This window comes from Ambystoma mexicanum, chromosome 5q (genome assembly GCF_040938575.1).
Source record: "Ambystoma mexicanum isolate Mex_15411 chromosome 5q, UKY_AmexF1_1, whole genome shotgun sequence".
Classification (NCBI taxonomy): domain Eukaryota; kingdom Metazoa; phylum Chordata; class Amphibia; order Caudata; family Ambystomatidae; genus Ambystoma; species Ambystoma mexicanum.
The window spans coordinates 1300838086-1300864334 of record NC_090933.1 but is presented as its reverse complement, the minus strand read 5'-3'; the positions used below and the strand labels follow the sequence as shown (position 1 = coordinate 1300864334).

Genomic DNA, 26249 nt, shown 5'->3' with positions numbered 1-26249 from the left:
TCATGCAGCTGTCTGGTCAGTGGATTGGTCTGAGTGCAATCAAAGCAATCACCTACCAGTCCACTGTATAGACAGACTAATGAATGTGTTGCATGCTCTGTCCTGGAGCCTGCCTTAGAATCACATACATTACTTGCCACTGTAAAAAGCAGTAGGATCTGTCACTGAAATCTGTAGGCGGTAGGGCAACTTCAAAAGCAGTAGCTTATTGCCTAAATCTGTAGGGTTGGCAAGTATGGAAGTGCCAACAGCTTTTAAGCAGTAGTTCTGATTCAGCTGACCCTAGCTTGGTGAGCTGCACATATAATGGGGATTTGGAATGGTAGTAACTATAGTGAACACTACTGCAGTGAACTTTACCACATGAAGGATACCAGAATTAGATATTATTGTTACTAGCATTCACAGATGCCACACCTAAGGGTTCTCCTATACCCAGATGACACATGATTATTGCTGACGTTCACTTTATGAGACATGATGCATGTTGTGGGCCAAGATTCATAATGATGAGTGCATGTAAATGATTAGTAAGATGAGATGGTTTTGATGTCTTTTCTCGTTTTTATGTGATCTAGTTGCGCTGTTTACAGATTTTATCAACGTTACATGAAGTTATGTCAAGGTCTGGGCAGCGCCTCCCGGCTAGACACGCATGGGTAATTGTAGATCCCTTGAGCAGCACACGATTTCAAATATAGACACAAGCAGTAACTCCAACACGCGAACAGCGTGCCCATTACACAGGTATCAAAGCAGAAGGCACTGTAAGAGGTGAACATGGCCTGCACTATTGAATGGCCAGGAAGGCCAGCGGCGCACTTTAAGAGACAGGCAAAGGTAGCGCCATTAGCATTGATGGACGCGACAGAATTGCCCCCCTACTACATGCAGAGAGGCGCATAATGCGACTGAGCAGTGGGAACAGACAGCATTACAAGATGGCCGCCACATTAGTACGCACGGCACCTCACTGGACATCTTCGATGTCTAGTACCATTGCCATAGCGACGAGAGACTCGCTAGTCAACGTGAGGGACCCGGAGCCCAGCTGCCTGCATGCCGAAGTCTCGGTCTTCGTATCTCAGACGATCTGAATCGAAAAGGTAAGCCGGTGATTAGTGGCACATTGCAGATTCAGCAGCGATATATGGAGATAGGTGAAGTATATATGCAACGCCGTCTTACACGTGCAATGTGCCGTCTAAGATACTGGGGTTTCTTTACACACAAACTAGTAGTAGCAAGGTTAGTCTGACGTAAGAGGTACGATGCATGGAACATATATATCACCCGAATCACTGGGGGAATCCTGGAAACACGCCGGAGATAAAAGGCAGTTTGTGGGACTAAAGGTAAACAACACGTAGACTCGTGTGCACAATAAGCAGGCAGGCATTTAAAATTGTTAATCTGGTGACTAAACAGTGGTGGTCATTTAACGTTTACAGAATGCTTTCGTTTTTTCTTTCCTTTTGTCACTTATGTTCTACCATTTGTTACTGTGCTTGCCCTTGTCATGTGGCCTGCATGCATTGTTACTTTGATATCAATCGCTGGTGAATCATGTTGGTTAATTGCTTTTGATCACAAATTGTAACTGTCCGAAATGCATAGGGATATGGCTTGCTATCATGGCTTGCTATCACGCCCTGAAGGAGGACGTCTAACTGTCCGAAATGCATAGGGATATGGCTTGCTATCATGGCTTGCTATCACGCCCTGAAGAAGGACGTCTAACTGTCCGAAATGCATAGGGATATGGCTTGCTATCATGGCTTGCTATCACGCCCTGAAGAAGGACGTCTAACTCCGAAATGCATAGGGATATGGCTTGCTATCATGGCTTGCTATCACGCCCTGAAGAAGGACGTCTAACTGTCCGAAATGCATAGGCATGCATATGGCTTGCTATCACGCCCTGAAGAAGGACGTCTAACTGTCCGAAATGCATAGGGATATGGCTTGCTATCATGGCTTGCTATCACGCCCTGAAGAAGGACGTCTAACTGTCCGAAATGCATAGGCATGCATATGGCTTGCTATCACGCCCTGAAGAAGGACGTCTAACTGTCCGAAATGCATAGGGATATGGCTTGCTATCACGCCCTGCTATCACGCCCTGAAGAAGGACGTCTAACTGTCCCAAATGCATAGGCATGCATATGGCTTGCTATCATGGCTTGCTATCACGCCCTGAAGAAGGACGTCTAACTGTCCGAAATGCATAGGGATATGGCTTGCTATCACGCCCTGAAGGAGGACGTCTAACTGTCCGAAATGTATAGGCATGCATATGGCTTGCTATCATGGCTTGCTATCACGCCCTGAAGAAGGACGTCTAACTGTCCGAAATGCATAGGGATATGGCTTGCTATCATGGCTTGCTATCACGCCCTGAAGGAGGACGTCTAACTGTCCCAATGCATAGGCATGCATATGGCTTGCTATCATGGCTTGCTATCACGCCCTGAAGAAGGACGTCTAACTGTCCGAAATGCATAGGCATGCATATGGCTTGCTATCATGGCTTGCTATCACGCCCTGAAGAAGGACGTCTAACTGTCCGAAATGCATAGGGATATGGCTTGCTATCATGGCTTGCTATCACGCCCTGAAGGAGGACGTCTAACTGTCCGAAATGCATAGGGATATGGCTTGCTATCATGGCTTGCTATCACGCCCTGAAGGAGGACGTCTAACTGTCCGAAATGCATAGGGATATGGCTTGCTATCATGGCTTGCTATCACGCCCTGAAGGAGGACGTCTAACTGTCCGAAATGCATAGGGATATGGCTTGCTATCATGGCTTGCTATCACGCCCTGAAGAAGGACGTCTAACTGTCCGAAATGCATAGGGATATGGCTTGCTATCATGGCTTGCTATCACGCCCTGAAGAAGGACGTCTAACTGTCCGAAATGCATAGGGATATGGCTTGCTATCATGGCTTGCTATCACGCCCTGAAGAAGGACGTCTAACTGTCCGAAATGCATAGGCATGCATATGGCTTGCTATCACGCCCTGAAGAAGGACGTCTAACTGTCCGAAATGCATAGGGATATGGCTTGCTATCATGGCTTGCTATCACGCCCTGAAGAAGGACGTCTAACTGTCCGAAATGCATAGGCATGCATATGGCTTGCTATCATGGCTTGCTATCACGCCCTGAAGAAGGACGTCTAACTGTCCGAAATGCATAGGGATATGGCTTGCTATCACGCCCTGCTATCACGCCCTGAAGAAGGACGTCTAACTGTCCCAAATGCATAGGCATGCATATGGCTTGCTATCATGGCTTGCTATCACGCCCTGAAGAAGGACGTCTAACTGTCCGTAATGCATAGGGATATGGCTTGCTATCACGCCCTGAAGGAGGACGTCTAACTGTCCGAAATGTATAGGCATGCATATGGCTTGCTATCATGGCTTGCTATCACGCCCTGAAGAAGGACGTCTAACTGTCCGAAATGCATAGGGATATGGCTTGCTATCATGGCTTGCTATCACGCCCTGAAGGAGGACGTCTAACTGTCCCAATGCATAGGCATGCATATGGCTTGCTATCATGGCTTGCTATCACGCCCTGAAGAAGGACGTCTAACTGTCCGAAATGCATAGGCATGCATATGGCTTGCTATCATGGCTTGCTATCACGCCCTGAAGAAGGACGTCTAACTGTCCGAAATGCATAGGGATATGGCTTGCTATCATGGCTTGCTATCACGCCCTGAAGGAGGACGTCTAACTGTCCGAAATGCATAGGGATATGGCTTGCTATCATGGCTTGCTATCACGCCCTGAAGGAGGACGTCTAACTGTCCGAAATGCATAGGGATATGGCTTGCTATCATGGCTTGCTATCACGCCCTGAAGGAGGACGTCTAACTGTCCGAAATGCTTAGGGATATGGCTTGCTATCATGGCTTGCTATCACGCCCTGAAGAAGGACGTCTAACTGTCCGAAATGCATAGGGATATGGCTTGCTATCATGGCTTGCTATCACGCCCTGAAGGAGGACGTCTAACTGTCCGAAATGCATAGGGATATAGCTTGCTATCATGGCTTGCTATCACGCCCTGAAGAAGGACGTCTAACTGTCCGAAATGCATAGGGATATGGCTTGCTATCATGGCTTGCTATCACGCCCTGAAGAAGGACGTCTAACGGTCCGAAATGCATAGGCATGCATATGGCTTGCTATCATGGCTTGCTATCACGCCCTGAAGAAGGACGTCTAACTGTCCGAAATGCATAGGCATGCATATGGCTTGCATCTGCAAATAAACCTCCTAATACTTGATGACGAAAGTTGCAAGGAATAAGTTATGTGGGTGTGATTCACCGGATGTCAGTAAAAATACCAATACTTGAGTGGTAGTTTGGGTGTGCAGCCCACACCGAAGGCTATCTAGCCTTGCTCTCTTTTGTCGCTATTAATGCAAGTTGTATGTCACTCAGCCACCCTTGGTAGCCTCTTGGCGGGAGTCCCCTTGATCCAACGTTTGTAAAGCATCACCTGTTCCCTGAATAGAGGCATTTTCAGTCCTGTATCTGGGTCCAGATCCAGATTGGTAGTCCAGAAGCAAGCCACGCAGTTAACCTGATCATGGAGTGTGTTGGCAACTGCATTCGCAATGACTTTTAGAAATGAACGGAAGGCTGGCGATTGTCAGGTAGCTGGCAAGGTCGCTGGGTCAGGAGTGGGTGGATTAATCCTATTTTTAAGTTGCCTGGATAGATGTCCTGATTGAGGGAGGCATTCTCTATTTGGAGGAGGGGGTACGGGTGTATCCTAGGAATTATCTGGTGGCGGGAAGGATGTCGTGTTTCGATGATGTAGGTTTTAGTAACGTGTAGTTTCAGCGAGCCCTATGTGGACGAGGGGTCTGAAGTCTGTCCAGGGTTTTGTTGCATGAGGTGGGATTTTGAGCGGGGGGGGGGGGAGCACCTTTTTTTTTACACATTGATATATTGTCTGATTTTATCTGTCTTGGTGTAGAAGAAATTGTTAACTGCATTACACTTTCCTGTCGACTTGAGTTTACAGGGTCAAGCAGTAGGGTTGAGCAATGTTTGACTGCCACAAAGAGACCTTTATTACGGCTGCATGATAGGCACAGCGTAATGTACAGCTTTTAGCTTCAGTGAAGAGTGCCTGGTGAGTACTGTGTAACACATTTAAGTTGAGGGGATTCTCGTGCATATGTCTTTTGCGCTAGCTTTTTTTGGTGATTGGATAGTACTTTTGTTGTCAGTCAGTTCTTGGGTATAACAGGATGCAGAAAGTTTAATCCTGGGGTGACCTTGTTTCAGTGGTGTATGTAACTGCTCTCCTGAACACCCGTGAAGACCTGCTCTCTCCAATATTGACTATAATCTCCCTTCTGTCCTCGTTCTCCTGGATCTATCCTCTTCTTTTGACACAGTCAATTTATACCATCCTGCTCAATTGCCTCTGTGACAACCTGGGTATCACTGTTTAGGCCTTGGCCTGGTTGACCTCCTTTCTCACCGACCGACCCTCTCAGGTCCAACTGGGGTCTTTCCTCTCTTCTATCGCTTTCTCTACTTGTGGTGTTCCACAGGGGTCTGACCGCTCTACCTGAATTTTCAACCACTACCTGGCACCTCTTGCCCTCTGCATCGCTACTTTCTGTTCCAATTTTCTGTGTTATCCGGATGTCATCCAGATCTCTTTCTGGCTCCCTTCAGCCGCCTCTGCTCCTTCACTCATACCAGACTGCCTGGTCGCAATTCAGGAGTGGTGTGCCAGCAACGATCTCTGCCTTAATGCCAGTAAGACTGAGATCCTCCTCATATGGGCACCTGGCTCTCTCTCTCGCTCTCTCTCTTTCTCTCTCTCTCTCTTTCTCTCTCTCTCTCTCTCTCTCTCTCTCTCTCTCTCTCTCTCTCTCTCTCTCTCTCTCTCTCTCTCTCTCTCTCTCTCTCTCTCTCTCTCTCTCTCTCTCTCTCTCTCTCCCCCCACTTTGGGCCCTCTTACTGCTCCTTCCTGTGAGCCTAAGATCCTTGGTGTCATTTTTGACTCCACCCTCTCTTACTCTTCTCACATCTCTGACGTCTCTAAGAAGTCAAACTATCAGCTGCACCTCCTCAGAGGCATTCTTCTTTTTCTCACTTTCCTCCAGAAGCTCACTGTCTCCAGAGCTCTGGACCTTTCTAGGCTGGACTATTCAACAGCCTCTTTCTAAATCTTCCTGCCTATACTCTTCGACCTTTACAACTCATCCAGAACAGGACTGCAAGACTTGTTCCTGACTTCAAACCCAGGGATCGTATCTCTCCAGCCCTGAAATCTCTTCTCTGGCTCCCCCGTGGCTGCAAGGATCAAGTTCAAGATCCTCTGCATCGTCCACAAGGCTTTCTGGGGCCTGGGACCGCTCTACCTCCAACTTTTTCTTCCAAAACATCTTTTCTCTCGATCTCCGCTCATCCACCTCCAACTCTCTGAGGGTCAGATGCTTCTCCAAGCAGAGAGTTGGGGGCAGGTCTCTCTCCTCTGCTGGGGCTTCCCTCTGGAACAGACTCCCTGCCTCTCTCACACTTGAGCAATACCACCTCTTGTACTTAAGCGACTCAAGACTTTCCTTTTTGCTTCCGCTTTCACTCTTCTTCTCCCCTGCTGACTCACCTGAATGCTCCAGCGCACTGGTCACCTAAATACAACCCTGAACTCGGGGCCCAGGCTCCTGCATGTCCAGTTGCCCTTGCACTGCTTCCAAATTCTACCAGTACTTAAGGGGCAGTACCTGTAACCATACAGCCGCTTCTCTCTGCACTTATGAGCCACCCGCTGGCTGCACTTATTGAGTTACAAGCACTACTCCCTCCTCCTCCCCCCTCCCGGCAGTTCTCCCCTTCCCGCTTCCCTGCAGTTCTGTGATCTGAAAGACACAAGGCCTAGTAAGATCGTTGTTTTGTCCTCCTTTTTTCCCCCCTTTCTTGTCTTCTCGTGCCTAAAACACTTGTGTACAGGCATGTTATAAATGCCATATCATATGTATGTCTACCAGTATCTTCATGGTTTGCTTGAAGGTTTAAAGTGCATTTGGAAGAAGTTTGGTCTCTGGTGCGATTTTTGTCTCAGCAAGTTCTGATTACTCTTCAATTGGTGTGCTTTTGTGTAATTGCTCTTGTGATGTGGTCTCATAATTAGTTGTCCAGTTGTTCTCCTTCATCATGCTTGTAGTGTTATGTCCAAACTTTGCTTGTGTGATCCTCACTTCATTGCTAGCAGCCACATTTTCAGCAGAGGCTACAATCCCCAGAGTCAATCTGCGGCCTTTCCTTGAATGCTCTCTCAAATTTGGCCACATTTGATCACTGTCAATTTTGTAATCATAGGCCAATCTTCATTGTTGGACTACTTGATTTTGAACTCATTTTCCTAGTACATTTCTTAATTCCCATTTTAATTTTACATTCTGAATCAAAACAAAGTTCTAGGAAGGTTTGATGGCTCCTAGATGAAGAATTTGCACTCGGGTATATCGGTTTGACTGCCTCTTGCTTCATCAGGCAACTGAGTGTTGTTTAGCTGCAGGTGCTGGGTTTTAAGGCAGGAGGTTTCTTCACTTTTTATCTAGCTGTTTAATACTTCTTTGTCCCCATTCCCCCCCACCCCCACACCTTCTGATTTCACTCCCTCCCGAATGAGCCTATTTGCTGCTTGAAGCTAGTCTGGAGTGAGTTTTGGGACCTCGCAATACATGGTTGTTGCACTTCTGTCTTTCTGAAAACTGACTATGCTGGGGGTGGAATGAGGATGTAGTCAATTATCGAGTTGCCAGAGCCAGAACTAAAGAAGGAAGTGGATTGTGCCTTTCTTCTCCTGAGCTACCAAAATGTTTTCAACGATGCATTCTCCAGGACATCTCTGGTTTACTATGTTCTCTTTCTTCTTGGCATTCTGTTGCCATTTTGCATTCAATCAACGAGGGGTTTTGTTGGGCAACACTCTCGCTCTTTTATTTTGGACAGTTAATGATCCATTGATTTCAACATATTCTCTAATGCCACTGCTTTTTTTGCAACCATATATACATTGAGTTCTGCTTCGGTTCATATGAATAATGTCCATATCTTGTGTCAAAGTTAAACTGATCTTGTACAATCCCATATTCTCACATTTTGTAACTCAGCAGATAACTTAGAGTTGCTAAGCCTTCTCTCTACTTGCTTTGCTTCTAGCTGTCACTGTTTTTGCGGTTAAAACCCCTTAATTCTGGTAGCTGGTAAGATAACTCTTGACACGAGTTGGTATACAACCTTCCTAAGCCAGGTGAGGATCCTGCACCCCAAGGGCCTCGCACAACTGCGGCAGGGGAGGGAATGGGGGGGGTAGGGGTCCTGCTGTTGTGTGTTAGGAAAAAGCTGATCGGCTACCAGCCGCAGGAGAGAAGAGAAGGTCTCCCTCTAGGTTCAGAGTTGATCTCTGCTTTCACAGTCAATTAGGTATGCGCGGGGCACCAGGTAGTTGGTCCTCTTTCATAGCTGTATAAGCAACCATTTGAACCTTGCAATATACTTACAGGGTGCAGCAATCTCTCTGTTTGACGTATCCTAAAGCACAGAGGTAGGGAAACAGTATAATACTTCTGATAAGCACTCCCAATAACACTTGCATTCAACACACCGGTGGCAAGGAAAACCAGCATCAATGTACACACATAAGCACTTTATTTACAAGAGCCACAACAGTGTCCCTCATTTCCTCTCACTGGCATACATGAGGTCCAACAATAACCAACATTATAACCACCACAACCCAAATCTTTACATTAGATGTGTCTCAAAACACTTCTACAAAACGCTTGGTAACCTCTTAAATAAGGAAGCGTCGCTTCCTGAATGCTAGTGCCCACTTTCCAACTGTTCTGTACGCAAACGCATATCACTTCCAGAGGCTCTCAAAACGTTTCTAACAATCCTAAAACAAATACAAGATGCAGAACTCAGCGAATCAAAAATGTGAGGCAAAGCCCAAAGCTAACACAGTTCCGTCAGGCAGTTCAACATTACTCAGCATATGAAAAGTAGAGGTCATCATGACGTTAGGCCAACCTCGAGCTTCCGCCCCATCCCTGCTTTCTGGCATCCGCCTAGCTCTGTGGGTGGAACGCATATCTAGAAGATGTTCATTCCTGGAAATCCCCTTCCTAACCGAATAATGCCCTTTATGTCATCTGCTGCCGGGCACATCACCTCAGCTGCTAACACTAGGATCTGAGATGCCGCCCACTTTATTCCTTGGGAATATCTTCAGAGTGACACGCGGATGGTACCACCCATGTTCTGTGGGGGTGCACTTCTCTAAAGAAGGTGGGCATCTAGTGCTTTTTGGCATATTAAGATGCCCCTCGTCCAAGGCCCTATGGCCACGGGGTATCCTATTGGCTCACAGGCCGCCTTAATAATGGCTGCTTCTTACACACAGGGACTTCTGAAATGCACACTCTCATCCCAGCCAAACTACATATATATGTGTGCATGCATTTATGTTTTAGTCTGAAGCTGCTTAGCGTCTTTGCTATGCTATGATTGAGGAGAACCATCTCCGGTTCCTGAAGCACCTCAAGACCTTCCTCTTTGATCCTGCTTTCTCTCCTCCTCTCCCCTGCTGATCTGTTCTGTCTCGGCACTGTGCACCTGGTCTCCCTCTTTTTTCAGGGCCCAGGTAGCTGCTCACCCTGCCGCCCACCCGCGGGCAATCCCTTGCTCAGGGGTCTGTATCTGTAACCCTAAAGCCACCCCCCTTTTTCTGGACTTATTCAACCACATCCGGTCTATTGCCTTTTTCCTAGCAATTACCGGCTGCACTAACACTGTGTGTTGCCTTTTTGTTATTTATTTATTCATGTTTTATTTACTTATTTTTTATTTTTGTTCAGCACTTTCCACCTCTACCCCCTCCCTTGCACTTACCCCTCTCCATCTCCCATGCACTTGCGCATCCTCAATGTCACTGGGCCTAGTAAGATCGTTGTTTTTGTTCTCCCCTGTTCCCCTTCCCTTGCCTCGTCGCGCTCCGAAACACTTGTGTACGAGCGCGATAGAAATAACATATCACTATCTACATGGTTAAATAAATGAATGAACGCGAACACATTTCTTAGCGTCGGAGACATTACTTCACACACCCCACTGATATACGCTGCTTCCTGCTACCAATCTATTATAGGCCTACAGGAGCCTACATCGTTCACTAAAGCGCTTTGAGGGCACTATTGCAGTTTTAAGCACTGCTGTTCAAACTGACTCCAGGCAAATATCTCAATGATAATCTTGCTACCCACTCCAAGCAAACCTCGTAGGATATATCACGGGATATGTAATCTAAAGAGCGGGTTTGCTCGCCCCATCCAGGGTGTAAATGTTTAAATCTTTTATAAAATGGTCTAAAATGTATGTGCAGGATGAAGTGGTCCATGGCTTTCCTACCCCTCTCTATCCCGCAGTGCAGAATGGGTGCAATCCCACAACACTGGAAGAGTTCAGCACTAGGCACTAGGCACTAGGCACTAGGCACAAGGCACAGCCTGCAATCACAGCCTTTATTCCTTCTGAGGTTGATTATGTGAGTACCATTAATCTGGGTAATATAACAAAAAAAATATGACGGTGCTTGGCGCGAGTAAATCTTCACAAAAAAAAGATTAAAATGTGGCATCATTACTACTATTAGCCTGAGGGCACGTGACCTGGTCTCTGCAGCAAGATCCTATTGACTTGATTCAGAAAATATTCATGAGTCTGAGAGGTGGTTTTCCTTTCCTCTCAGCGCTGCCATAGGCCATGGCAAGATGGATCTGGCCAGCCACTCATCTCCTGTTCTTACGTTTTTATTTTTCAATACAGCAAACAGAAACACAGTGTAACAGCCAGTCAAATACTCGACATCCACCTGAGCTTGTCGTGCTGTGATTGGCATTTCCTTGGGGAAGGTAGCCTTTGCTGTGCCCTTTTTTTGGTGGGGCAGGGGGGAGGAACCGCTCAGGGGCCTACGCTTGGAGACAGTAGTGTTCTTTTGTCTGGTAACCAAGAGCATGTCCATATGAGCTTGGCAAGAACCCAAACTATAATAATCATAATTATGAGCTTAATTGACTCTTGGCGAGTAAGAAATGGTGTGCTGTGTGTATGTGAAGCCTCGGGGTGGGGGAGGGGAATTTTATTGTGCCTGGCTAGTAGCTTTCAACTTGAAACATTTCCCCAGGAGCCTGGGACCTCGCTTATTGGCAACTGATGGCAGATGCATTTCTTGCTGATAATGTGGCCGTGCACGACCTCTTGTTGCCCCCATTGCTTTCCTGGGGTTAACAGTGCCCCAGGAAAGCAATGCTGCCCTTGAGTGTTTTGAGGTGCATGCTCGTTGGGGTACAACCCGTGCGTAAGTGTATCCTGTTGTTTCGTTCCTGTGTTTTGCTCATGCATGTATGGCCGGAGGCCTGGGACGCCAATCCACGGTTGAGTTTGCCAGACTCTTGGGCATTGCTACGCTTTCTATAACTGGCTTGACATGACCACTGCCACTGCCACCCCCCTTGGGGCCTTGACTTTATATGTGGGTTGGCACATTACAGCTTCTAACTTGCTATCAATGCTGCTGTTCCTGTTTTTAGTTTCAGCTGATAGTCTGTGTACTTGCCTCCGAGGGGATGCACCAGTCGAGTTGAGGACATGATGATCTGATCTGCCTCCATTGCCTCCCCCCTCTCCCGTTGGTTTATTCTCTTTTGGAGGCTTCCATGGTTGTATACTGATTTCATACTGCCTACTATAGGACTTAACATAATTCATCTCCGCAGCAGCCCCTGAATAGTCTTGATCTACGTCCTCATGAGTTCTAGCAGGATGTACAGCTGGCGTGGGCCAAGAACCTTCACAGGTTCTGGGACATTACCACATTTGATGTTTTGGGGATCATTCAGGGGTGGTCTGGGAACTAAAATTGGCCCCTGATTACTTTTTCACAATGGCTCTATACTGCATAGATTTTATTTAAAAAATGGGTCCAGATTGCGCATCTTAAAATCTAATTTTTCTAATTATAGGGATTAAAAAGTCATATTTCAAAACCTCTCCTGATCTCCAGCTATAGATCTCCAATATTGATGGGAGCAACCGCCTGTTTCTACCTATTTCCATGAGATGCCAGTGGCTGCGGGTACTTGGCAGCCAGGGTCAGGCTGGCTATCCATCGTGGCACCTCACTGAGCAGGTACCGGGCAAATGAAGGCACCCTAACTCCTCAGAATGCTAAGCGGGCTACGATAGGGAAGAGAGAGAATGCGCCTCGGGAGATAGCCAGCCATCGATTTAGGCAAAACCGCCTGCAATCAAAGTCGGACAACAGACAGTAGGGTTTACCTTTCACTAGATCTAACCGCGACAAGGATGCCTGGGATAGGCTGTGAGGAGCCCACGGGGAAAGTAGAGCGATAGGGGCGGCCCTAGCGCCAACTTCCCAGATAACCGGCAGGCCCTAAAACTAGCCAAGAATCCCTCAGCTGAACCAATTCTTATTTTATTTTTCTAAACTTTATTTAAGGTTTGGCAGAAATAAAAACCATTTGTTATACATGTCCAAGTCACTGAGAAAACCAGCATTCACACTTTGTGCAATAATATCTAAGGGCACGTCATTTAATAACAGTGGCGCAGTCTATAGACATAAATCATCATATACCAGAACACTCTCCCCCCTACTCATGCCTGCTGGTTCTTCGTAGGCGCCATGTAGGCCCCGAATTGGCTCCAACTATCTTTAGGTCTGTAGATGGGTGTGATGGTAGAAAGGGAAGTGTCCTCCCGATCATTGGTGGACACTATGTCTCTCAACCATTCAGTGTGCAATGGGGCAGCCTTGGATTTCCAGTGCCTCAAAATACACTTCTCAGCCACTGCACCCGCTGCATTAGAACATCTCTGTGCACCAATGGAGGCCTCACCTCCATCCCCTAACAGATACTTAATCAGGACCGATGCAGCCAGAATATCTGTAATCTCTGCAACATCCGTCCAGCAATACTAGGGCATGTCCAGTGACGGGGCAATATCGGGAAAATGCCATAATGGAACCTCCCTACTCTATGGGGCTCTGATGTCCAGCCTGCGGAACAGTCTAGACCATGCATCAATGTTAGCATGTGCCACACTAGTATGGAATTCTGAACTTTGGCTTGCGTCGCATCTAGATAGAAATGTGAATGTTGGCGTGTGCCACACTCGTATGGAATTCTGAACTTTGGCTTGCGTCGCATCTAGATAGAAATGTGAATATTAGCGTGTGCCACACTCGTATGGAATTCTGAACTTTGGCTTGCGTCGCATCTAGATAGAAATGTGAATATTAGCGTGTGCCACACTCGTATGGAATTCTGAACTTTAGAATTTAACTGTTGGCATGTGCCTCACTCAGGATTCTTAACTCTAGCCTGCGTCGCGTCCAGATAGAAGTGTGACTGTTAGCATGTGCCACACTAGCAGGGATCTCTGAACTTTAGCTCGCGTCGCATCTAGATAGAAATGTGAATGTTAGCGTGTGCCACACTCGTATGGAACTCTGAACTTCAGAATGTAACTGTTAGCCTCACTCAGGATTCTTAACTTTAGCTTGTGTCGCTTCTAGATAGAAGTGTGAATGTTAACATGTGCCACACTAGTATGAAATTCTGAACTTTAGCTTGCGTCACATTTAGATAGAAACGTTATTCCTAACATGCACCACACTTAGAATTCTGAACCCTAGCTTGCGTCACATCTAGATAGGAATGTGAATGTCAGCATGCACCGCACCTGGATGGAATCCCTAATTGCAAGGACAACAATGCCAAACTAAGCAACCAACTAACAATTCCATCCCTCTGCATACACCTCTCAAACTCTAACCAAACACAACCACAAGCCTAAAAAGCAGCAATCCGCACAAACTTCACAAAAATGCAACAACAAAACTAACCACACATAGACTTGCACAACAGCACACGATGACTACGGACCGTAAAACACCCCAAGCCCAGCCAACGGACCCACCGGGCTGAGGCTGCCAACAGCACATCACTGCTCTCTAGCACTTTTCCAGCTTATCCCCACTAACCCACCCTTCTCCTCCCCTTTTTCAGAGCCGCCAGAGTGCCAGGGGACCACTTCGGTGGTGATAGTGCACGGTACAAATGTCCTTTAACATTAACATGCATTAACACTGGTGCGAACCGGATCGAAGGTGCACAAATCTACATATTTGTCACTGAATACAATCAATTTCAATCCATAAGGTGCAGCACTGTATTTCTCCAGCATCACATGTACTACGAGTGGGGATGAGCTGTACCAGTACATAGCAAAGAGGGGTGTTTGAGGATGCTTAGTCCCTTAGAAATAAATGCCCATATTGGTTCAGGGAGATTATGGGGGTGCCTCTCTGTAATTGGGAAGGACCTCCTAAAATGTGCTAGGAGCCTTATGGTGAACTGTCCCACAGACTATATTGAGGTGCACTTGAGTTCCTGGTTCGAGTGGAGGGTATTCTAGGCATTGACTTGCGTGCCATCCCTCGTAAGGGTGTACAAATTCAGGTACGCTCTCAGCAATTATTTGAATCCAACCCCAGACACGTGGGCCCTATCCCCTAGCAACCCAATTGTGTGCCCCACATTAAGGGGGAGGTTGGGGGAGGGGCCTTGTTGGCTACTATAGGTGGCACAGACACTCCTCCTGATACCACCCCTTTTTCGAACCATTTGGATTGACTATTGGGGGATGGATCAGAGGTGGTTACCCCCTAAGAATTCTTTCCTGGAATATAGCCGGCTTAAAGCCAGTGACCATCGATCCGGCTTGGTGTAACTTCATTAGCGGATAACAGGTCATATTGTTTCAGGTAATGTGGGCTATGGACCCAGTTGCCTTCGAGGGCTATGCGACCACCACAATTCCGGCCATCGTGGAAGACCGAAGGCTGGGCTCCAAATTTGGTATTATGTTAGGCTTGACTGGGAAGTGGTACCCGTTGAAACAGATCTTGTGGATCTCCAATTAGTGGTTGTGACTGTAGAGGGGTGGAGAGCGATTCTTGCTCTTCAACTTATAAAATAGGCCAAGTGTGAACACAGGCCTGGAGACCCTATTGAAGCTACAACAATTGTGTAACTCCGACACTCCCTTGATTTTGAAAAGCCACTTCATTTTGGTGGCTAGGAACTTGAATTGACTAGTGGAACCTTTTGCTGCAACAGAAGACCTCTGGGAAGATCAGGATTTTGCATGGTCTAGTTCCTTCAATACTGTCTGTTCCCCCAAAAAGAGTTAATAAAGCAGCGGTAGAGTCAGCATGCATTATTGTCAGCTTGTGTCTTAGAGCATGCAATGGCAGACTGTCAGTCGATTAACCAGGGGCTAAGACCTTAAGTGGTCCGAAGAGAGCCTCCTGCATCAACTACATATTCATATTCATTTCGACCAGCTGGCCAATAACCCAGAACCTGTCCATCATTGATTGGATGGAGAGTGACCATATACCCATATCCCTCTCTTGTTGCATTGGAACCAGTGGAACTCGGGGAGCACGAGGGTCGGGGGCAAGCCAATATATAGTGGTCGAGGGGCATGCTAGAACAACGATAAAGTGGGCAGATGGGACCGAGAGAGGTGTAAATCCCAACGCGCATGCGGCAATAGTGGGAAATCTGGGCAATATTTGTTATATTGGCATTCAAGTGTCTACCATAATTGCAGAGTTTGAGATTTTGGGCAAAAAACGGAAACCCCTTTTATTCCTCGACAAATGCACAGGCCAGACGTAGGGCCGTGGCCCAAACAAATTCTTGGTACAATGCTGAATGCTGTAGATAAAAAAAAAAGACCTAGTGTTGCATGTTAGAACTGTGAGACCTGTGGACAAAGGGGTACTAACAACTGAGGTACAATCACAAAGCAATTTGCTCGCAACGAAAAAACGCACATACCCAAGCTTCTTGGGCCGCTTTTAATGAGGCCATGGAAGAAAGGGGAATGCTGCGGTTCTGGAAGCTGGTTCCCTCGAGTAAGCTGTATGGCGGCCAGTCCCTAGAATGCTGCATCTTGGGGGCTGTCTGGCAAAGGTACTTTTCAAATATCTATGCAGTCCCGGGAAGATCCATATCATGGATGAACTGGACGTAATTCCCAAAGTAGTCTTGGTTATATAACACTCAAGGAGGTGGAAGAGGCATTGCGTTCACAAAAAAGGGGGAAAGTCTGGCTGGCAAAACATTTGGCAAAGTCCTGTTGGGAAAATTGCAGAAATGGGTGGAGGATACAGGGCTTATCAGTAATGCCCAGGCGGGGTTTTGAACTGGTCAGGGCACTGTGGATCACTGCTTTTTGTTGACTCTATTAATCCAGAAATAAACAATTATTAAAAATTAATTTATAGGTCATTTTTCTGGATCTCAAAATGGCATTTGATTCAGAGCATTATTGTGGCTGATTCTGAAGAGGCGGGAAGTCCCGAAAGAGCTGCTTGATGCAATTAAACTACTCTACGTGCACACACAGGCCACAGTGCGATATGGTCTGGGAAGGGACGAGACCGATCACTTCGATGCATTGGAGGGGGTCCACTAGGGATGTGTCCTGGCTCCGCTTATTTTTCTGCTATACATCCAGGAAACTCTGCATTAGAGGTAGGTGCCCTGGACGCCCCACAAATTGGGTAAAATAAAATGGCATAGCCTATTTTTCGCCGATGACGCAGCCATTCTCGCCACTAATCCAGCGAGGCAAAAAGTGACCTTAACATCTTTGCAGCGAAATGTAAGGAGCTTGGCCCCGAACTTAACGGTACCAAAACTAAAGTTATGGGGCCTCATTACAAGAAGGGCGGATTGAGATTAATGGCGCCGGTACTGGAGCCAGTGCCATAAATCCCATTCCGCCCTATTACGAGGTACCCTCGCGGGACCCGCTCTAGATGTCTGCTTTTACCAGACGTCCTGAGCGGGTCCCACAAGGGGACCAGGGAGCTAACAACGGGCCCGTTGTTAGCTCCCTCCCCATTCCCATTGAGCCCTATGGGGGCTCGAATGGGAATGGGAAAGGACCGGGTCCGGGTTCCCTGAAGGAGGAAATACCGGGCCCTCCAAAGTCGGAATTTCCTCATTCAGGGACCCCGGTCCCGGACACGATTTTGGAGGCAGCCATGCCCTTATAAAGGGCATGGCTGCCTCCAAAGTCGTAATGAGGCCCATGGTCTTTAAACCCCCCTTTTCAAAGTCCTGCCAGGTGAAGATCAAGGTTGATGGCCTTGTATTGGACCAAGTTAGGCACTTTGAATACCTGGGGATTAGGTTCAACGGGGAGGAGGGGAGGCAGTCAGACCAACTCGTTAAATCCAAGGTAAATCGAATTAAATGTAGCAGGGTCATTCGTTCTTTTTTTACAGGCCATGGTAGCAGGGCAATCTCACTGACGCTAGCGCTGTTAAACAATCATTGCCTGCAGCACTTTATGGAGCAGTGATCTGGGGCTGCGCAAATACAAAAATGATATCACCTGTTGAGAACAATTTCCTAAAGAAGTTATTGCTCTTGCCCAAGAACGGTCCAACCACGTTGATTCCTTTGGAGCTCCAAATTTTGCCTCTAGCCGACTCGATTGCCCTAAATCCAGCCTTTTGTTGGGTGAGACTTTGGTCTTGCCCGAGCCTGGCCCCATATAAAGATGTTTTGAGGGATTTCTTGCAATTGGAAGGCACAAAAGATCCAGGGCTGGATTCTGCATGTGAAGAAAATGTTGTGTGGGTTAGGTGCTAGACACTTTTGGGAAAACCCTAGTGAGTGTCGTCCTTGACTTAAGGTCGACCTTGAGACAACTGTCAAACGCAACACTTTCTGGAATCTAGAGATTCAAAGGTATGCCTTGAAAAATGGCCAAGTGTTTCTCCTACCGAACTCATTGGGGAATTGCAAACCTTTTTTTGATGGAATACATATCCCCTTACGAGCGCTCTTTATACGTTCGTTTTAGGCTGGGCTTTTTGCACACGGTTTGGTATACTCATGAATGGCCCCCACACAACTCTTGTGTATGTCCACTTTGTAGCCAAGCTGATGAAACCTTAACTCATTTCACGTTGATATGTCCAAACCTAATGGAGCCTAGGCACAGGTAATTAAGACTCCTTCTCGTTGATATGGAGCTAAGAAATACAGGGGAAGCAATGCAGTTCCTTACCAGTGCGCTGGAGTGGAAAGTTGTATTTGCTTCAGCTAGGTACGTCCACCGCGCTGAACTCCTAAGAAGTAAGTTGATGGGCATTAAGCCATTGCAACCATAGATCACCCCCGAGGCTGCGAGCATACTCTGCTCTTGAGGCCTAAACTTAATTTTATTGAAGGTTTTTAACTAGCATCAATTGCTTTAAAAAAGCTTGTGGTTTTACTCTTCAATTATTGTTTTGTGGTCCTTATTGAATTTTATGTCAATTGAATGTGAATGTAGTAACTGTGATTTTAATGGTTTGTGCTAAGGGACCATTCCGAATTAATCTGTTAAACGAACAACATAGCAAACTGTGCCGAACTACCATGAAGTGCGGTTCAAAGTCTGAGACCGCAATCCCCCCACGTACAAATGGTCCCACCATCTTTTCCCAGCTCAGTCTAGCAGCTCATGACCCCCACAAGAATCTCAAAGCCAGTGACTGTAGGGAAGTGAACAATGCTCTTCCGGACATATTTGTGAAGTAATATAGTAATTTAGGGAGGACCATCATTTTCAACAAAGAAAGGCGACCATACAACAAAATTGATAATTTGGACCGCACAGGCTGCTTTGCAGTCAGGCACAGCAGATATGTCACATAATCCTCTGCCTATGACAACTGCAGGTTCTTGGACACACAAATCTGAAGGTACCTGAAAGATAAGGGAACCCACTGAAATCCCAACAGATCAGACATGGGCCTAGTTGCGTCCGTCAATGGAAACAACTCTGATTTTGACCTGTTAACCCGATATCCCGAATATCCAGCAAACTCATAAATATCATCCATCATGCGCTTCAGATTAGTCTCTGGGTTCCGGACATACAACAAAATGTCATCCGCAGATAAAGAAATAACTTGAGGCAGCCCCAAGATACGGATACCCCTATGTCTATGTCTTGCACGCATAAGAGCAGCAAGAGGCTCAATAGAGAGGGCAAAAAGCAAGGACGAAAGTGGAGCAACCCTGCCGTGTACCTCTGCCCAATGTTATGCCTGGGGATAATAAATCATTAGTATGGATCCTCGCTCTAGGGAAGGAGTACAATAACTGTACACACAACTGATAAAATATGAGCCAAAATGAAACCGTTGCAAGACTGAGAAAAGGTATTTCCGTGAAACCAAATAGAATGCCTTCTCTGCACCTAATGAGGGAGCCACTGTATGTGCTCTGGAGTTTATCTTTGAAATAATACAAAACAGCCTTCTGAGGTTTAATGCATCGAACAAGATGGGATAAAGCCAGATTGGACAAAATGTACAAGTGATAACATATGCGGCAGCATCCTCGTTGCCAACATTTTAGCAAAAGTGTTGACATCAGCGTTGATTAAAGAAAACAGTAGGTAGGAAACAACATCATCTGGGGTTTATTTAGTTTGTGTAAAACTGTGATAATCACTTCCCTAAGCGTCGATGGGAGGTTCCCTTCTACTAACGACTCCTCCCACAATTTAAGTAGCTGGGGTGTTAGACTATGCTTCTATTCTTTATGGAATTCCACCACCAACCCATCTGACCCTGGCGCCGTCCCTGATGATAACAAAGTAATAGCTGCCAATATCTCCTCAACCATAAATGGCTCATCAAGAGTCATCATTGAGTCTTCCAACAGCTGCAGCAGTTCAATACCCACTAAGTATCCTTCACTGGCCGTTCCAGGATACATATATGAGTTGGAATAGAAAGCACTTTAATAATCCGTAAATACCTCATTAATGGACTGGCTCTTATTGACTACCATGCCCGCCAGTAGTGTTAGCCCAGAGATAGCTTGTGCCCTTCCCTCCACCTCTATCGCCCGAGCAAGCAACTTTTCAGGTGTGTCCTCATCCCCATATCTACGAGCGAGGACTGGTTTGGAACTACAATAGGTCTCCCTTTCAGCCAGTGAGCAGGATTTTTGGAGGTCCTGCTTCATTCTTTCAAAGCAGTTATTTATTCTTGGTGAGTCCATATTCATTTTTAGATCCTACATAGCCATGCATCTAGCTGATTCAATTCCAATCTTATCTTCTTGAGTATTCCAACCTTGGGGGACAATAACTTGCCCCTCACATACGCCTTAAATGCTTCCCAAATTGTGGACTGTGACTTGACCAAACCCACATTATTAACAAAGAATAAATATATTTTCTCTGATAAGGAGTCTGAAAATATCGGGTCCTATAGCATCGAAGGAGACATCCTCCAAAGCGGCCGAGGCCAGGGAGTATTCACCAGCCTGAGAGATAGTGCCACCGGCGTATGATCTGAGAACATTTGGTGTAATATAAAACCTTCATTAGTTTACTAACAAGTCTATCCCTTCATTTTCTGTTACCCAAGTCTCAACAGGGAGTATGATATTTCAAAACCTAGCTTTGTATAATTTTATTGACATGACGTGTGATTCTTTGCATCGATATCATGGATTTTTGCAAACCTCTCTCATTCTCTAGCCCTTTTTCTATAACATCATATCTTTCAACATCCATTGAGATCAGTTATTCCATCATATCTCTATGTTTTGTAATATTTCAAAACATTGATTGGATAAAAGACAATGTAGACGCACGTGCATTTCGGCAATTCATGAAAACATCTGTTCATCCACTACGCTTTTGTAGAGAGATATATAGGCCTTCCTCAGGACAACAGTTGATTCTATAAATATCATGAACAAATCATTCAATCCCGTGGCTACTTCATTTGGTCTCTTGTTCTCTCTTAAGGGGAGTATGGCTTAATCTTAGTCACTGCAAAATCATTCCTGAATCTCATTGCAGTCTCTTTCGACTCTCTATTGCTTCTAAAGCTTTTTCCGGCTGCATCTGATAGTCACACTGCTTCAGGTGTTCAAGAGGAATCCATCCATGTACTTCATCTCTGGTGTCTATTGCGGGGTCCTCCTCTGGCTCCTCCACTACTGCAGATGCCCCCTTTACCCAGGTAGCAGTCAGAGCCCCAGTGCAGATTCCAATCCAATTTCAAAAACTGGCAGACATGACACTGGCCAATGGGGATGAAATCAGCCAGTAATCTATCATTGACATCGAATAATGGACCGTAGAATAGTAAGTATATTCTGTAACATAGGGGCGAACAGATCTCCATGCATCGAATATCTGTAATTGGGTCATAGCCTGCAGTATTGCCAAAGCTGGAGCCGAAAGGTCACAGGGAGTCCTGGAGGAGCGATTCATGGCAACATCCAGTATTGTGTTAATATCCCCTCTCCCCCCACACCACAGGGATGTCAGTCACTCTATCTATTATAGCTATCAAGTGACCATAGAAATCTGGATTGTCTATGTTAGGTAAGTGTTGACTAATACGAAATCATTGCTCGCCAACCTGGCCCAAAAAGTCACATACCTCCCCTGTGGGTCAGTACATGATTTACCAAATTGAAACAGAATAGAATAGTGAATAAGTGTCATGACACCTTGAGCCTGCGAGGAGTAGTCTGTATAATACCTCCAAGATCCCCAATGCTTAGCAAAGGCTTCATGTACCCACCTCAATGCAGGTGTCTCTTGCAACATAATTATTTTATGAGTGTTGTTATATGTTCACCATTAAGAAATGTGATTACATCACCCACTACTCCAGGCCCATTTACATCACAAAACCCTCTACACTTGAAAATATCCCTAGGACCTCCTCCTCCACCACTTATCAAACACAGACATTTCTACCAGAGGTTGTAAACAACCCCCCGATACAACTCCCACCTTCCCCCTCACCCTCACCATCCACCCCAACATGACAGTGTTAAACCCAACCTCCACCATGTGAAAATTCAAGGGAGGCGATATGAGCAGCAACCAAATCCTGTAGAGCGCAGACTACCCGACACCCACCAACATATATTTGTATGGAGCTGCCATCAAGATGATCCCAGGTGCCTTATCACAGCTAAAGTTGGAAGCCAACACCACATAGAGTCTGACAATTCGGCATTTCGGTAACTTCCCGACTCCAAGCCATCAGCATCCCCAATTGGTTTCAGCGGTATGGATGATTCAATATAGGCTTAGTGTACGGGATGCAGCCTTCATGCAGCAGTCATTTAACGGGATCAAAGTTTTCCGAGCCGCCTGGACATAAAGACCCTGCTGGATTCAAATCGCAGCATTCCACGCCCACTAGCTGCTTTAAGAATCAAATCACGATCTCTCTCTGTATTTCAACAGTTTTGCTATGATCATACGAGGCAGCACTCCTGACTTTGGCTCCTTAGTGAATATTATAATGGCCGATCACTCCTAGGATCTCAACTACCACCGGGATGAAAGACCAACACCCCCACACCAAAATCCTGCTCTGGTCCATAGTCAGCTCTTCCGTATACCACACCCACCGACTGGCAGCAACAACTATGTACGTCTCGCAGACACCTTAGTGGTTGTTTGTAGGAACTCCTTGCTGCCCTCAATCACCTCCAGTATTTCAGTCTCAATGCTGCTGCCGGTAGTATCAAGAAGGGCCACCTCAACGTACCGTGCATACAAGCACTGTCAATCCAGCAGGATATTGATGTAATCTTCTATCCTCACTCGTCTTCTTCGCAGCGCTACAGACCGCTCACAGCGTATCCTTCCTTAATATGGTGTTTATTGCGCAGATCTCTGCGTTAGCACTCCCCCACACAATGCTGCCTGTTTCTATGTCAGCAGCCATCAACCGCCACGCCCTGGCTTCAAATTATGCTGCCCTATGTCCTCCGGACCCAGGTCTCGCCAACGCAGCACGGCTTGCTGCAACAAGTCGGGCGTGACTCCCCAGCAGGAAGCTCACAACTGCGGGTTTACGTACACAGGCCTACTGGATAGGGAGAAGGGATGCCTCACATCATGGCCGCACAGGCTGCCAAGTCTAGCAGCATCCCACTCACAGCCCTGGGCAGTTTATGGATTCACCAGGTACCACAATGGCCCCCCATTTGGTGCAGCGATCCTCCCCTACCATAAGCAAGAGCTCGGCACAGGAGATTTTTGTAATCACCGGAGTTATGCAGCACACCCCGTTCCCCCCCCCACCCACCCCCTCCGCGAGCTAGACCAATTTTAAATCCGAACAAAGACCCTTGAAACGTATTGGAGCGTCTAGGGGGGTTATTTGTGACACATTGACACAATAATGAAAAGAAATGTTGAACCTCATTTTCTTTCATATGTACTGGCCAATTTTTGGGGTCCAGCCTCCAGAACCTGCATTAATGGTGCTTTGAGCCTCCCACCCCCATAATTATATTAAGGGGTACTAATATTCACACTGCCACAGAAATGTTTGCTGTGAGAATCAGGATGAGTGAAGACATTTGGGGGTGAGGAGAGTCTTTTGGAAGACCATTGCTCATAAAATGACACTATATATGGACAATGTAGTTTTTAGTTTGTTTGAGGTTTCATGAACATTATCCACGGTTTTGTCTGAGCTAAGGGACTTTGTGGGTGTCTCACAATTCAAAGTACATTATTCTAAATCTATTGTACTTAATGCCACAATACCTTTGGAAATTCGAATATGGGATCTGCAACCTAAGGCTCTCCAGATGTTTACGACCATGACTCCCTTGATCTCTCCTCATTGATTATACCTCGCTAGAGCTGATGTGAATTGTAGTCCAAAACATCTGACGAGCCAAAGGTTACAGCCCCCTGCTCGAATGGAAACCGAAAAGAATTTCCCATTCAGGTGGTGTGAGGGGTCAGAAATGTGAGACGGACAACTTTGTGAAGGTTTTTCTAAAGATGCCATTCTATTAACTCAAAAGGATGGATAATCGTCTCACTATCTCTACCCTGACGAGGATTTCCCTGCCTAAAATAAACTTAAGGAAACACTATAACAACGGATATCTGTCCCTCACACTTATACATACAGTAACTCAAAAAGGTAATGCATGGCAGTTTAAAGGCAACACAAAAATAACAGTTCAATTCACAATCCCTCTTTATAATCTGGGTGGATTCCCTGTCCCCAGATTTAAGCAAGGTTCTGCTCCACGGTTCCAAAAAGAGACAAGAAAATCAGTTCTTTGTGACTCCAAATTGACAACAGAAAGTTTCAACACTCCAGTGGTACAACAAAGAACGTTTATTTCTCTTCCTCTTGCAATAGTAAGATTCAAAGTTATCTTGTCCACATAAACAAAGACTATTTCCTTAATTCTTCATTAGCAACATAAATTGTCTTTGTCAGGACGCTTTGCACCAATGTATTATTTCAGAAGATATATAAAACTTCTGCAGCAATTTTTGTACAGTTCTTTCTTCAGCAATGAATGTCTGTCAAAAAAGCTGTTTAGCACCACTTCACAGCACTTGATTAACTTCTACCTGGTTTACTTCCATGCCAGGCCTATACTTCAATCACACCTGGTTTACTCCCATGCAGGCCTACTACTTTGAGTTCACTATTGGGGTGTACTCCCCTATCTTAATAGTAATGTACAAGCAACAAGTGCCTCTGTGGTTAAGATCAGCTTACAACAGCTTTGCAGTGTTCACAGCTTTTACAAGATTAGACTTTAAGCAATTCTTTAGGGAAACCCAGATTCACATTTGTGTTCTTTAGTACTCTTTGCACTTTCCAAAACCTCACTAACTTATGCTCCTTTCCTTCTGAACAACCTTTTCCAGAAGGGCAGCCTTCTTGCCACTCTTGTTGTCCCACTGCATTATCAACCAAACTCTGACAAGGATATGATGTTATTCTGCGGTTTATAGTCATAATATCGAAAAAATAATGGCGAAATACAAAAATGTCGAAAGAAGATGTCGAAAACAAATAAATCAAAAACATATACATATAATAGAAAAAGTCAATTTTTCGAAAAAGAAATGTCGAAAAAAAAGTCGACCAACAATGGTAATATACCAATGTAAAGTGTCATCAATAGTACCGTTTAAATGGGGGGGGGGGTCCCCCCAAACCCCCTCCCTTCGTACGCAACACATACCCATTTGTTTTTTTTTGTACATGAAATACATTGACTAACGAAAACCCCACAGAAAGAAGGGTAGAATGGGTTAAGCAAATAGGTGATAACCACGAATAAAGAACCTTGCCTAAATACAGAGGAACAGATGACGGTTGTGAAAAACCGTCATTACCTGACAGAACCAAACGTCAGAGGGGACTACAGTGAATTGAATCCAGTTACTTCAGGCTAAAACAGGTAATATTAGCATGACTAACATGTAACTAGATATTGAAATATCTTACTATAAATAAATGTGTGACAGGAATAGTAAAACAGTTTCTTTTCTCCGTTGTTTCAGACTAAAAAATGCAGACAAGGTGGAGTATATAGCTTCACAAAAGGGAGGAAAACAGATGGTTTACAATGGATATATTGACTATAAAGAAGCAGAAAAAAAAGAACGCACATATTGGAAGTGCACTGAATATGGCAAAACAAAATGTAGCGCACGAGCAATAATTGAGGCTTCTAATATATAGATAAAAGGCCAGCATAACCATCTGCCGGATAAAACAACTATTATAATTTAAAAAAAACACTTCACAAGCTCAAACGAAAGGCAGTAGAAAACCAAGGTGAAGCAAGTGGTTCAGTGATATCAACTGTATGTGACAAGTTACCGATACACATATTGGCACAAATGCCTGGTGAAAAACGAATGCAGCATACAGTAAACAGAAAAAAAAAAAAATAATCTGCCACCAACACCAATGATATATACTGATGTAACAATACCAGAAGTGTTTAAATTAACTACAAAAGGAGACAATTTCCACCATGCAACAATAGAAATAAACAACTGCTACAAACTTCCAGCAACTGAGTCAAAGCCAACAATGGCAAATTGATGCCACATTAAAGGTGTGCCCCCAACCGTTTCAGCAATTTTCTACCATTCATGTAACAATAAATAACAGACTTATACCGCTTGTTTATGTTTTGATGCCAAACAAAAACGAAGAAACCTATAAAATCGTGTTTAACAAAATTAAAGACATTGTACCAG

General features: G+C 45.5%; 1 protein-coding gene across 1 annotated transcript in view; it reads left to right on the top strand.

Moving 5' to 3' along the window:
• The first annotated feature begins 1020 nt into the window (after window positions 1-1020).
• Window positions 1021-26249, top strand: part of WDR97 (WD repeat domain 97) — an 847808-nt gene continuing 822579 nt past the window's right edge. Inside the window, exon 1 of the mRNA XM_069621894.1 lies at window positions 1021-1106. The gene's annotated coding sequence lies outside the window, so the exon portion shown is untranslated. The remainder of the gene's footprint in view (window positions 1107-26249) is intronic.